The sequence below is a fragment of the Danio rerio genome, chromosome 4, assembly GCF_049306965.1.
Source record: "Danio rerio strain Tuebingen ecotype United States chromosome 4, GRCz12tu, whole genome shotgun sequence".
In the NCBI taxonomy this organism is placed as follows: Eukaryota; Metazoa; Chordata; class Actinopteri; order Cypriniformes; family Danionidae; genus Danio; species Danio rerio.
The window spans coordinates 28727240-28739264 of NC_133179.1; the positions used below are offsets into that span (position 1 = coordinate 28727240).

Consider the following 12025-nt stretch of genomic DNA (forward strand, 5'->3'; position numbering starts at 1 on the left):
TGGCAGAGCCGCTCTCTCCCCATTATCTCTGGCGATGTGAGCTTCAGCCAGCTCGATCGCTTCCACCAGGGTGGCCAGTGACTCAGGATTTCGCATGCTGGTGAGTGTTCGCAAACGTCGGGGTAACGCACGCATCATCTTCTCGATGATCACCTTCTCAGCGACCTGGACCGCCGATGGATCTCCTCCCAATAACCATAGCCTCCCCAGGCGAGAAAGTTGAGCTGCTTGAGTTCTCACTGGTTGTTTCTCGTCATAAGACCATTGGGAAAACTGTTGTGCTGCGCTGATTGTGGATAGCCCCATTCTGGCTAATATCTCCTTTTTTAACGCTTTGTAATCTTCATTTTTAGGTGTCTCTAGTGAAAAATATGCTCGTTGCGCTTCTCCTGTGAGAAACGGAGCCAACATTCTCGCCCAGTTTTCTTTTGGCCATCCTTCTCTCTCGGCAATGACTTCAAATGTATGTAAATATGCATCAATATCATCCAGGTCGCTGAGTTTAGTGAGGTGATGATGCGCACTCACTTCGGGAGTCGAATGGTGTCTGGCCACCTGGCGGAGCTGTTGCTCCAGTCGATCCTGTCTGGCTGTAAGTTGCTCAGAGATGGAATTCTGTTTGCTGGAGATCTCCGCTAGGTGGAGCAGTACCTCTTCCACCGACATGGCGACGGGATGTTGACAGCCGAGTAAGAGGAAGCGTGGGAGAGAGAGAGAGCGGATGCCTGTCTGTAACAAACACAGAGAAAAATTCAGCGGTTATTTTCTACTTAATGGTGAGTGTTTCTTCTGAATTTTTCCCTCTGCAATGCCCGCATTCTCCACCAGTTGTAGCGAGGCAGAGGGAAAACACAAACACCGTAGATAATGTTACAAACAATGCCCCGGAGGGTGCCTTTATTTACAAGTGATACTGAGGTGAATGAGTGCTCTTCTTAAGGGTGCGTGCTCAAGTGCTCCGGGGAGATGGTGAAGGCTGGTGAGAAGTAGAGTGTTGGATCGGTCACGAGCTGGATTCAGCTGTGGGAGAGACAGAGAGAGACAAGCGTTAGCGCAGGGAGTCATGTCAAATGAAGCTCAGTCACTTCCTGTGTGGGGCTGGCTTATATCTCTCCCTGGCTGATGAGGTCCAGCTGTGAGCGATCCGAGGTTGATGAGAAATCCAGCTGGTGTGGATTTGTGCCCAGGGCGACGTGGTATTACTTGACTCGCTACAATATATATATATATATATATATATATATATATATATATATATATATATATATAATAAAATAGAAATATGCTATTATAGATACTGTATAATAATACAAAATATTTACGTCCCTACGTCAGAGTAACTGGTCGTCAATATGCACATAAAGTTTACACCTTTGCGGTTCTGATCACTGAAGATCATGGTGTAGAGAGTCAACGGATCATTCCAGAACCAAACAAGCCATAGACCATGTTATCCTTAAAAGATTGGTTGGTGCCTATATGTCTGAGCTTTGATTTCATTTTCAAAGCAATCCACAGGCACCCAGCAAAAGACAATCCACAGGATAACTAGCCAGTCAACATCACAGTTGCGTGTTAATTAACTTTACACCTTAAAACAATAAGAGGCTCTACAATCAAAAACCCACCAAACCGGTTTTTGAGAAGTACCTTTTGTTTCGCGTGCCCTTTGGCGTCTGCAAGGAATACACATTCTCAGGCAGACACAGAAGCGATCAGAAACGCTTCCAAAGATTAATGGACATTTAAGTAAAACAGTTTATTTGAGTAATGTACGTTTGCTTTATGTTTCTGTAGGTTTTTGTGTGTACATGTTCCATGTGTTTAACAAAACTGTTATGGATAGTTATTGAGTAATAGCCCTCAGTGACAAATGAAATCTACAGAATGTTTGTGAAATACTTCATGTTTGGTATCGATTGAAAGCTAGGAACATTTCAAATGCATTGGTTTATATAAAGAAACCATACTATGAAAAGTGTCGATGTTATAAGACTTTATTTTAACCACTATGCTATCAAAGCAGCACCCACACCAGGTGTCAACCCGGCCTCCTAGAGGGCAGAATTGGGGTGTGACTCCACCCCGCACCTTATCTGATTGGACAAGCATTGTGTAGACCCAGCCTCTACCAAAGCCTATAAAACTTTGAACAAAAGAATTTCATTGTCGTCTTTTGCCGGTCATCTTTGCCAGTCGTCACCGCCGTCGCTGCCCGGACGTCGCTCTTCTCGTGCTGTGGCCGTTACATCGCCTCGCCGGAAGCCTCGTTACATCACGGAGCAGACCGCGACCTTCACTTGCTGCCGGCTCGACCCCCGATCTGCTTGTGCAACCGCTTCAACAACAAGCCATCGGGTCAACACATCCAAACTCTGAAACTCATCATAACTACAGGAACCCAGGAAGGACTTCGAACGCCGCCTTGTCCAACATCCGTATCCCTAGCAACCGACTAAGAAACCCCTCTTCACCGACAAGGGAATTCCATCACGTCACTGAAGTTGCTACGCTGACCAATCAGCTTCGCCGGGATTTCCCTTTGGACCAGTCAAGGAAACCAAAATTACATCAGAACGCAAGTAGCACAAACAAGGTTTCTACCCATTACTGAATCTGGTGTGAATTATGTTTAAGTAGTAAAGAATAGCAAAATTCTCTGCTTTTATGGTTTCTCTCAGGTTGCAATGCTAAGAACTTAGCAAAGGCTAGAAGTTAAATCCACTCAGTCATAACTCTCCTCAAACTGCTTGTGCGTGTGTGTATGTATGTGCATTTGTTTGTTTTACGTAGATTAGTACTTTGTGTTATAGAGTAGCAATAAACTTTTGTTTCGTTTTAAGATCCGTGTTGGTGTGTTGTGTGCTTTATAAGTTAATGCCTCAGCTTCAGATACTGCTACCTTGCTTATTAAATAATTAGATACTGTTTTTATATTGTTATTGTTGGCCACGTAATAATATAATACAGGATTGCTTTACCCTAAACGTTCTATTTGCTGGACAAATACTTAAGTTAAGTGTAAGCTTTAAATAATTCTATGTGAATCATGTTCGAATCTTTGATTCGAATCCCCAAAGTTTAAACATGATTTAAACCAAAGAGCTGATTCTTACAATGGCAACAGGCAAGAACAGAAAACTCGATGCAGAATGTCGTGCTTTTTAAGAAAAATGGACCAACAATTATGGTTTTGTTGAAGTCAAAGGCAAGCTGGTATGCTCAGTCTGTGGGGATGCGCTTGTAGTGATGAAAAAAGACAATCTCGAGGGTCATTACAACTCAAAGCATGCTAAACTCAATGAGCTGCAAGGACAAATGCACTTGGATAAAGTAAACACTCTTCGACCAAGTTTGGGTGCCCAAAATGGAAGCTTTCACAAAACCACAGTCTGATAGAGAAAATGTAGCATACAAGTTTTGCAGTAAGTGAGCTAATAGCTAAAAAACTCAGACCTCATTCAGAAGGAGAGTTTGAGAAAGAGTGCCTTGTTGCCACTGCGGAGCTGATCGTGACAGATAAAGTAATTTTTTTTTTCTTTTTGGTCAAAAAAGAAATGAGTAGTCTCAGTCTTGATCCAAGTGCTTTAGTTGTTTGCCACTGTATTATTCATCAAGAAAGTCTGTGTGCACATTCCCTGACGCTGCACAGTGTAATAACAACTAGCATGATAAATTTAAGCAAAAGCAGAGGGATAAATAGCCATCAGTTTAAAGAGTCCCTGGATGATGTCTGTGTATGGAGATTTGGTTTACCATTGTGAGGTGCAATGGTTGAGTTGTTTAGATATGCTGAAGTGGTTTTACAATTTGAGAGAAGTAAAACAATTCATGGAGATTAAGGTAAGACCTGTGGTGGAACTCTGTAATGACAAGCGGCATTTGTCATGTGATTTGGCATTTATGGTAGATATAACCAAGCAACTGTCAGAGCTGAATGTCAATCTCCAAGGTCCAAACCAGCTTCTCAGCTCTCTTTTTTTCAAATGTGAAATCATTTGAGGCGAAATCAAATTTGTGGATATTGCAACTGGAAAAGGGAAACACTTTGCATTTTCCTACTCTACAAGAACACAAGCCTGCTAACACAGTGGAGTATGCCAGTGAGTGTGCAAAACTGCTTTATGCATTTGATGAGGGATTTCAAGACATGCAAACAAAATTAACAGAATATATTTGCTACGCCATTTAATGTGGAACTATCTGAAATACCTGACAACCTACAACACAAAATAATTGAGCTGCGAAGCAATGATGAGCTCAAAGCAAAGTACAACAACCTCCCCTGCTTGAGTTCTACAAACTGTATGTACTTTCTGAGGAGACATGCACTGAAGTTTTCCGCTCTGTTTGGGAACCTATTGCTGTGAGGATTTTTTTTTAATACTGACTCTTGCAAAGATTCATTTCTGCTCAAGACTGACTAACCAAAACTTGGAAAACCAGCTGAGAGTAGCATCATCTTCAGTGACATCTGGTATTAGACGCCTTGCCAAAGAGAAGCAGTTCCAACCATCGCATAGGAGAGCTTAGTGATGTATACAGTATGTTAAATAATTTAGTATGGCCCCTAAACGATGTTACAAAAATGTAAATGGCCCTTGATAAAAAAAAAAAAAAAAAACGTTCCCAAGCATCCTGTCATTCATTAGCATTTTGTTGCAGTGATGGGGAACTGAGCAGCTGTCCAGACGCTGAGTTGTGCTCCATTCTGTGTTTAGTCTTTGTTCTGTTGTGTTTCCTCCCCATACTTTAATTATTTTGTTAGTTTATCTTAATAAATCCCCTAGACTGATCAATTTGTGTTTTCCCCTAGTTGATGTTATGACCATGGTTGTAACAGACCTTAATATCACCCAAAACAAATATGTGCAATTTTTTCATTTTTCTTATATTTTATACAGCTAAAAGACCCTGGGGTCAAACTGACCCCAAGGAACACCTATGTGAAAAAATGTGTACAGGGCATTAGAAAATGGTAACACTTTATATTAACTACACACCATGAACTATTTATTAAGCATTTGCAAATAGTGAATTTATTATCTGTTAAGCATTAACCCTACATTAATAAACATTAATAAGCAGTTTATAACTGCAGCTACAAATTTATAATGTGCTTAAAAATGCATGGTAATGATTCATTTTTCATTACTAAATTAAGGATTGCATTCTATATAAAACAGTTATTTAAGAATAGTTGGATGTTTTTAAAGATCCTTCAGAACGAGTTAGAAAATGATTAATAAACTATACAAATTAACATTTATTATTCTTATTATTCAGGCATTTACTAATAATTAAGTTGTATGTTAATAAATGCTTTATTAACTCAACTCCATCCAGTTTTGTGACCTAATCTAAAATGAGGACTATTTGTGCTTTATAAATCCCTTATACTGTAAATGACTATTAAAGGCTCAGTTTAATACAGGAAAAAAAGAACAAACTACATTATTCCTATTAGTTTGAAAATCCACAAATGAAACTGGATCAAATAAAAATGAATTTTTGCAATCTTATATAAAATTCATTCATTCATTCATTTTCTTGCCGGCTTAATCCCTTTATTAATCCGAGGTTGCCACAGCGGAATGAGCCGCCAACTTATCCAGCAAGTTTTTACTCAACGTATGCCCATCCAGCCGCAACGCATCTCTGGGAAACATCCACACACACATTCACACACACTCATACACTACGGACAGTTTAGCCTACCCAATTCACCTGTACCCTATGTCTTAGGACTGTGGGGGAGCCCGGAGCACCCGGAGGAAACCCACGTAAAGGCAGGGAGAACATGCAAACTCCACACAGAAACACCAACTGAGCCGAGGTTCGAACCAGCAACCCAGCAACCTTCTTGCTGCGAGGTGACAGCACTACCAACTGCGCCACTGCCTCGCCCCTTATATAAAATTACTGTGCAGTTTGCACATTGCATTCTATTATATTGTTAAATTATAATATTGTTGTTTTATCCAATTTTATGTTATATTTTGACACTCCTGTTATTCAGCAATGTTTATACTTTACAGTAATTTTACCTTTTGGATAATATTGCAAAGATTATTGTTCATTTGATCCTAAGCATAATATAATAAAGCAATTAAATATATATATATATATATATATATATATATATATATATATATATATATATATATATATATATATATATATATAATAACCATCACTATATGCCTGAATAATAAGGTATGTAATTGTTAATTTCAACAGTTTATTAATCATTTACAAACTCATGCAGAAGGATCTTGAGTCAAGATTACAGCATTTGTAGCTACCTACTAACGTTTTATTTATGTAGAGTTAATGCTTAACAAACAATGAATTCACTAGATGCTAATGCCTAATAAATGATTTATAGTGTGTAGTTATTAAAAAGTGTTACCGTAAAATATTATTAATACAGTACTAATAAAGGCAATTTGACCTCTTTTTTCTAAAGTGAAAGTTGTCCACATTAATTTTGGCACTTAATGGGGGATATTCAAGTCTACTGGAACAAGCTAATAATTAAGTCTAAAATGCCATTAATACACTACTAGTAAAGGCAATTTGAACCCCTATTCTAAAGTGAAAGTGATATCCACATTAATTATGGTACTTATTGAAACATATTTCATTAGGCATTTCTGTGTGGAGTCTGCATGTTCTCCCCGTGTTGGCGTAGGTTTCCCCTTCAGGCCAAAGACATGCGTATAGGTGAGTTGGATAAACTAAAATGTCCATAGCTTATGAATGTGTGTGTATGTGTGTGTGTGTGTGTAAATGTGAGAATGTATGGGTATTTCCCAGTGCTGGGCTGTGGCAGGAAGGGCATCCGCCGTGTAAAACATTACAAAATAGTTGGCAGTTCATTCTGCAATGGCAATCCCTGATAATCAGGGACTAAGCCGACGAAGGAAAATGAATTATTATAATCTTTTGGTAAAACCAGGATTTGCAATCGAAGTAATAGATGCAATAGTTCCTCTGTCCAGCTATCTGGCTGCAAACACACTCAAAAAAGTCAAAAGACAAAATGAACAGTTAACTAGCAAAAATAAAGGTACAACAGCTGTCACTGGGATACTATTTCATATTTGTACATAACACATGCCCTTTCATCCGGTTTCTCTCACACACATATGCATCAAAATGCACATGTTTCATGCAAAAACACACCTTTTAAACATGATAAAAACTTTCTACAACTGAAAGTTACTGCGTAACTTGCGTTATTTAAACATCAAAAAGGACACAGCAAAGAAATATCACTTATTAAATTTAAACTACTTTTTTATTTTATGCAACAGCCTTAAATTTAAAAGAAAAACATAAGAGCGATCTTAAGCAAAATACTCCAAGCCTATAAGATGTTTTATGCAATATCTTAAACTGACAGATATGTTGTTTCTTTCCCTTATTTCTTTTTTATTATTATTTTTTATTTTTTATTTTTGCCACATGTACTTATGCGTGGTGGGAAAACTAGTATAATGACATCGGCACAAAACTCCACCTCTGCTTTCACTCCGCCCCAAAGCCCAAGCTGGTAGGTATTCAGTGGGCTGAAAAAGGCCAGCCGCTGGCCCAGAGAAAGCCCCGCTTTGGCCCAATCAGGTCCTGGAAGCGACTATGCCCTGTCAACAAATTTCATTTCTGTTGGAGAGCACATGATATTTGCCCCCCATTAAAGATAGAACTGGATTTCTGATTGACATGCCCTTTAATGTTACTATTTTCTAAATAAGCAAGCATTTCAAATATAGGATTTGAAACATAATTAATGAACAAGTAAATGTTTGAGTCATAAATGAGAATCCTTAACTGATAAAGTCATGCCACAGGGGTAATATTTGGGAGATGACCTGCTGCCTGCAACGTATGCACTGTGTCAGCTTCATTTTTAAATACAATCCACCTCATTTAATGGTAAAATAGAGAACTCGTCTAGGGGGATATTACCCACGAAAAAGTGGAGCACAAGAATTGACTCCTGTATTGTGGCCTCGGGCTCTCAGAGTGGTAAAGTAATCATCCTATCACAAAACAGTTCGAAGTTTATTATCTGCAGCTCAATACCAGCGACAGGAATAACAGAGGACCCCTCCGGATACATAGACAGAGTGAGAGGAAAAGTAATATGTTTTGCCTAAACTGGGATATCTGGTCAGTCTCTTTTGGCTCTGTCGTGAATCAAGGCACTGGAAAGTTGGAAAAATCCTGCAGTTAAGATTTGTTAAGTCACTTGTGGAGACGCATGAGTTCACCTCTAGTTCCTGGCATCTTGACCGTCTGTTTGCTGAATAAATATCTCAGAGGTAAAGGTTTTTGTTTGTTTGTTTTTTCTGTAAATGTACAGCAGCTACTATACAAATTCAATGATGGGGAGCTCTATTGTCTTTTGATGTAAACCTTATTTTTTTGTTTCTTGTAACTACATTTATCTTCTGAGTAATTTTAATTTATTTAATCTACTTACACTTAAGGTTAGGTTTATGGTTAGTTACATGTAATTATGCAGTATTTTTCATTATTACTATAGAAAGTACATCAGAACATAATTAACTGGCATCTTAAAGTGCTACTCTACCTGCAAGTCTGTTTTTTATTTATTTATTTTTTTCTAAAATGCTATAGTAAAATTTACTTACACTGAATTGTTTACTGTGAATTAGTATGGTTTATGACACTACAAATTTAAAATGACTGCTGTCAATAAAATCAATTAGGTATCTGAGGGTGTTTTTTATGCATTGGCATGCAGGTTGGAGATGAAAGGCAATTGAATTACTGAGGCAGTAAAGTTGATGACATTCATCACCTTAGTACAACAAAGATCTGAGTTATCATCTTCATCTTTCAGAAAAGAATGACTTATTGATTGCCTTTGTCTTGCTTTGAAGAAAGCAAGTGATTTAAAGTGAAATGACATGGGTGAGTAGAACAAGGGCATTTTACAGAGATGCAAAGAAACTAAATTAAATTGATACCAAAATGTGGTTTGCTAATATATGGAACTGTAAGTATTAACACAATTAAATCTATGCTATGGGTGAATTAAATAAACAAAATTAGCCATAGTAAATGTGAGAGTGTATGGGTGTTTCCCAGTACTTGGTTGCAGCTGGAAGTGCATCCACTGTGTAAAACAAATGCTGGATATGTTGTTCTCTCATTTAGACCTGCAACACATTTCAAAAAGGTTGGCACAAGAGAAATTTGGGGCTAGTAATCAGGTGAACTGGGTAAATGATGTGATTTGAAACAGGTAATGTCAACAGGGGATGGTGATGAGGATTTGGTACCAAAAGCAGCAGCTAAGAAAAGTCTAGTTCTTTAGGAGCAAAGATGGACCAAGGAAACGCCAGTTAACCAACAAAAATGTGAAAGAATTATAAAAATAATAAGGAACACAATAAATAGTGTTTGTTGTATTGTCTAAAATACAATGAAATTCAAGTCAAAATATATTTAGAAATCATCACTTTTTTTATTATTTGTTTTCCATACTGTCCCAACTTTTTTCTGATTTGAAGTTGAATGTATAATATAGTGTATATAAAAAAATCGTGTATGTATATATATATATATATATATATATATATATATATATATATATATATATATATATATATATATATATATATAGTGCTGTGGTGAGCAACAATTACTTTTTTAATCATAAATATTAATATAAATTTAATAAATCATAAATATAAATTTATATGATTATGATAATCATATATTGATATGATAATTATGATAATATGATTGATGATTATTCATTGTTATTGTCACGATTGCCCCCGGGTTACACACACACACACACACACAGAAACTAGGAATATAAAGACACTTCATTCACAGAAACTCTTTGTTAAATCTTGTAAACTGTGAGTGAGCATTTCTAAGCATTTTCATGTCTTACCTTTTCTTGTTTTGACCTTTGCTTTGTTTTACTTTTTACAGTATTTTGTCGCCTGAATATTCGCTGTACTCTGACTTCTCGTTTGGATTATCTGCATGCTCCTGTCTGTTCTTATTTTGACCTTTTGCCTGCATGATGACTCTGTTAATAATCTGCATTTGGATCCTCAACTCTGTTGTCCTTGACCGCTGTATTACAGAAGACTTAGCTACACATGGATCCAGCAAGCGAGATGTTTGAAAACAGCCCTTTTTCTGAAAACAGAAAAAGTCTCCCTTAGACCATCTGAATTGTATGTGTACATGGTCCTGCTTTTATACATATTTTCTTTTTCCTATCTCTGTGCACCTGTGACCATCTAGGGAAGTCTTTACTGAAAGGACAAGTATATGTTTAGGTGCTCATATTTTTTTTCTGGACCTTGTCTACATCATAGATATTTACATTGGATGTCGCCTACCCTGCTGTTGTCTATTGGAAGGAATGCATTAATAGAGCTGCCATTTTAGTACAAGGTGTGCTGCTTTTAAATAAATGCGGCACTATGGTGCAGTGGAGGACTGTGGCCAGAGATATACACACATATATCTATAATTGGGAGTTTTGCCGGTGGACAGAGCGCAAATATTTATTTTTAATTGCAAAAATATAATTACAATCTTACATAACTTTTCTACATAACTGGATAAGTGACTGCACGGACATTGCTGACAAAGAGTGTGTGTTTGTGTGCATAGAAATGTATCATCCTCCCTCCCTGTTTAATTTGATCTAATGCATGTCCTCAAAAAACACCCCCTCTCCTGCTTCAACTTCAAATTCTAATGGAGGGAATGATTCGTTTGTGAATAAATCTTCGTTATGAACGACTCATTCACTTGGCTGACAATAATACATTTATTGATGCTTTTATTCGTTCAAAACCAGAATAAGCCCAGTATTTAACGTGAGTTGATGCTACTTTCCTTATTGTGAATGGAGTAAGTGACTGTATTATTACGAATAACATTACTTGTTGAGAACGCTCTGGTTACTAAAGTAACCCTCATTCCCCGAGGAGAGGAACGGAATTGCTATCAGTGTATTTATTAATTAATCCACGAATAAGGATTTCGTTTCAGAAAGCCAATCGTCTGAATGAGTATATAACGGGCCAATGAAATGCCAAATGATTTGGCAGCGCAAGCTTGTACTCCTGGAGCTTATTGCCAATTAGCTCCGCATATAAGCACAGGGAAAGCTGAAGAGACTAACACTTACAGCTAAGGAACAGTCATTATGGCGATGCTATATAGCATTTCCAAGGGTTACTTTGGTAACCAGAGCGTTCCCCTTCGGATGGGGAACTTCAACGCTATCAGTGGATTTATTTATTAATCCACGAATGGGGAAATGTCTGGAAAACGCCATAATGACTGCACCTTACCTTCGCCTTCGATGAGAGGATAGCCAGGTAGTAGCGTTAGCGTAAGCGCTCCTGCATCAAAGAGAGGTGCAGTCTTCCAACGTGATCCCTGGCCCTTATCCCACTTCGAAAGAAGTTTTACGGATTTAGATATATTTTTTGGCAGTCGCAAGCGTCTAGATAATTCTAGAAAAATACGACATTACGTTGGGAAAGCATGCAGTCCCGATAGAGAGGACGCTGCGGAGGCCACCTGCTACCCAATGGGGAGATATGATGGAAAAAATATATAGACTAGCCCTGAGAAGGGGGAGTACGCATATAATAAGATGGTTAGCGGAGAGGGAAGACACGAGTCCGCCCATGAGGGGGGACTGCACCGTGGCTGAATAAGCATATGGAATCGCCTTGTGGGGATCACGCATAGTGGGCACCTATACCCAAAACGTGGGCTGACCAGCGGGCAGACCTACAACGTAGTGGGCCAGCAAGTGACTCCTCCGCTGAGTCAGTGCTGGGGGCCTCGGAGGAATCTGTAGGGCTCACCTAACGGGGAACTTTACTGACAGATAAAAAAGTGCACGTATCTCCATGTTGGGGAGAATGGCGCAGCAAGTGTGTTTCAACACCTTAACCGAGTTTTTTCCTCAATCACCAAGGGTTACCTAATACCCTTGAAGAAA

At 38.3% G+C, this 12025-nt stretch overlaps 1 protein-coding gene across 4 annotated transcripts in view; it reads left to right on the forward strand.

The window, feature by feature from the left end:
- Positions 1-7593: 7593 nt before the first annotated feature.
- slc6a1l (solute carrier family 6 member 1, like) overlaps positions 7594-12025 on the forward strand; it is a 100483-nt gene continuing 96051 nt past the window's right edge. For 3 of the 4 annotated variants that reach the window (XR_012402141.1, XM_068220787.2, XM_073947230.1), the window contains exon 1: positions 7599-8327. The gene's annotated coding sequence lies outside the window, so the exon portion shown is untranslated. Of the gene's footprint in view, positions 8328-12025 lie in introns of all 4 variants that reach the window. The other variant, XM_021475277.3, reaches the window with a different exon arrangement.